Raw genomic sequence first — 2,500 nt, 5'->3', positions numbered from 1 at the left:
TAACAAATAAGAAAGGATCGTCGGCTTGGGGGTACGCCCGTTTCCGTTTCAACTTGTCTCGCGAGGGTGGTTTCGGGGCCAGCAGGAGAGCTCGTCGGGGTAGCAGGCCCTGCAGCCGTGGTCACCGCCAAACCCCCACAACTCGAGCAAGTGAAAAAAAAAAGTAACAAATAAGAAAGGATCGTCGGCTTGGGGGTACGCCCGTTTCCGTTTCAACTTGTCTCGCGAGGGTGGTTTCGGGGCCAGCAGGAGAGCTCGTCGGGGTAGCAGGCCCTGCAGCCGTGGTCACCGCCAAACCCCCACAACTCGAGCAAGTGAAAAAAAAAAGTAACAAATAAGAAAGGATCTCTGTCGGCTTGGGGGTACGCCCGTTTCCGTTTCAACTTGTCTCGCGAGGGTGGTTTCGGGGCCAGCAGGAGAGCTCGTCGGGGTAGCAGGCCCTGCAGCCGTGGTCACCGCCAAATCGCCACAACTCGAGCAAGTGAAAAAAAAAGTAACAAATAAGAAAGGATCGTCGGCTTGGGGGTACGCCCGTTTCCGTTTCAACTTGTCTCGCGAGGGTGGTTTCGGGGCCAGCAGGAGAGCTCGTCGGGGTAGCAGGCCCTGCAGCCGTGGTCACCGCCAAACCCCCCACAACTGTTGGGCGCCTACCTGCGCGGGGCAGGAGGACACTTTCCGATTTCAAATCTCCGTTTGCCGAGTCCACCCCGAACGCACGCGGGCGGGCGGGTTCGCATCACCCTTCGTCACAAGGGGCGAAGCCCGTTCCACCGTCTCGTCAGTAGTGCCGACCGGTCTGTGATCGACGAGGGGAGCCACACCAGGTCCGGCCCTGCTGCTTGGCGGCACCGCGTCGTCGGGAGCTCGCGACAGACGGAGGGTTTCGGTGTACTCTCCAGCCACGGGAAACGAAGCCGGTGATGCAGGCGCCGGTCTTTCGCTCCCAAATCGGCTGGGTTTACATCGTTGCTATCTAGTCACGCTCCCTTCAAACCCGACGGGGTACCTATTCCCCTCACCCGTCTGTGCGTATACAGCCTCTTTGCACTTGCGGGATGGGGGTGGTGGTTTAAAGACTCTCGAGTTGCCGCCCGTCGGTCTCCGAGCTCCGTGCAGTAGTGATCCCCAGCGAACTGCCAGCAGGGCGAACGAGCGATCCCGCTCTCGGTCGGGGCGCCTGGCGTCGATCGGTGGTCGGTGGCTTGCGGGCAAGCTGCGCTGTGAGTGTGGGAACGAGTATGACGAGCCGTTGCCGCGACTCCCAGTCCACCTCGGCGGTGGCTGGGCCGGGCGGGCGTCTGCTCGGGCGAGTGCCGCCCCCGCCTCCTCGCAGGAAGTCCGCTCGCCGACACGCCGCCACGTGCACGCGTCAGTGACGCTGCCGAACCGATGGCCGGTGCCCGTTCCCGCCTCTGCTTTTCCTAGGGCAAAGCTGCTGCACGCCTCGTGATACTAGGCGGGCGACATGGTGGCGGTGATCCTGCCTCCGTCGCTGCGGTGCGTTGGGGCACGCATCGCCTCTTGGGCGCCCTGTCCTCCTCCCCCCAATAGACGTATGTTTCTGCGGGCCGCACCAGGATGGTGCTCCCCATCGCTTCACGCCACCCTGCTCCGCCCGCACGCCGGCGTGCAGGTGGCTGTAGCTCAAGGTGGGGAGCGTATGTGCGGTCCGGGTCGCTTTCCTCTGGCGAGGGAGAGACCTAAAACAAACTCAGACAACTCTTGACGGTGGATCACTCGGCTCGTGCGTCGATGACGAACGCAGCTAGCTGCGAGAATTAATGTGAATTGCAGGACACATTGATCATCGACACTTTGAACGCACTTTGCGGGCCCCGGGTTCTTCCCGGGGCCACGCCTGTCTGAGGGTCGTTTGGCAATCAATCGCACTCGCCTTGGCTGGCGAGAGCGCGGCTGGGGTGTCGCAGAGGACCCGTCCTCTTTGTCCCCCTAAGTTCAGACTCCGGAGCCCTCCGGCGTCGGAGCGCTTGGCCTTTCCCCCCCACCCTGCACATTCCGTTCGTCAGGCTCGACGCCATCCCCCCGCCGGGGAGCGCGGCCTGGCGTCCGTCTGTGTCGTGGCAGTGGGGCCAGCACGGCTGTCACCGGTCCCAGAATGGCTGTCGGTGGTTCACACTGTGTGTGTGTGCCAACCCTCCTGGTCTCTGGGACACGGAGCTGCCACGAAGTGTTGAGCCTCCAGTGGGGGGTCTGCCTAAGCTCTGCACGTCCGCATTGGGTCCGTCTCTCGGTTGGCTGGCAGTGGAAAGAGTGAAGGGAGCCGCGGAGGTCCGGTGCTGGTGCGCCGCCGGCCTGACCGTGGAGCTCGCCGGTTTGACACGCTGACCCGACTCGATGGTTGATCGATTGAGAGTGCTGGGAGCTGCAGGCCGCCCGCTGCTGCAGCCGCCCGTCTCGTGGTTCGTCCTCGGCCTTAAGTGGCCGGCGGGGCGTCTGATCCTGTCTCCCCTGCTGGCGCCGAGTGCCTGGCCGAGGGAGG

At 63.5% G+C, this 2,500-nt stretch overlaps 1 non-coding gene across 1 annotated transcript; it reads left to right on the top strand.

Moving 5' to 3' along the window:
- The first annotated feature begins 1,717 nt into the window (after nucleotides 1–1,717).
- On the top strand, nucleotides 1,718–1,872 carry LOC140474471 (5.8S ribosomal RNA). Its single transcript, XR_011959142.1, has one exon. It is a non-coding gene; the product is annotated as a 5.8S ribosomal RNA (ribosomal RNA).
- The last annotated feature ends 628 nt before the right edge of the window (nucleotides 1,873–2,500 follow it).

Source organism: Chiloscyllium punctatum, unplaced genomic scaffold (genome assembly GCF_047496795.1).
Source record: "Chiloscyllium punctatum isolate Juve2018m unplaced genomic scaffold, sChiPun1.3 scaffold_1017, whole genome shotgun sequence".
Classification (NCBI taxonomy): Eukaryota; Metazoa; Chordata; class Chondrichthyes; order Orectolobiformes; family Hemiscylliidae; genus Chiloscyllium; species Chiloscyllium punctatum.
The sequence above is the reverse complement of the archived record's forward strand: the minus strand, read 5'-3'. Positions and strand labels throughout refer to the sequence as shown.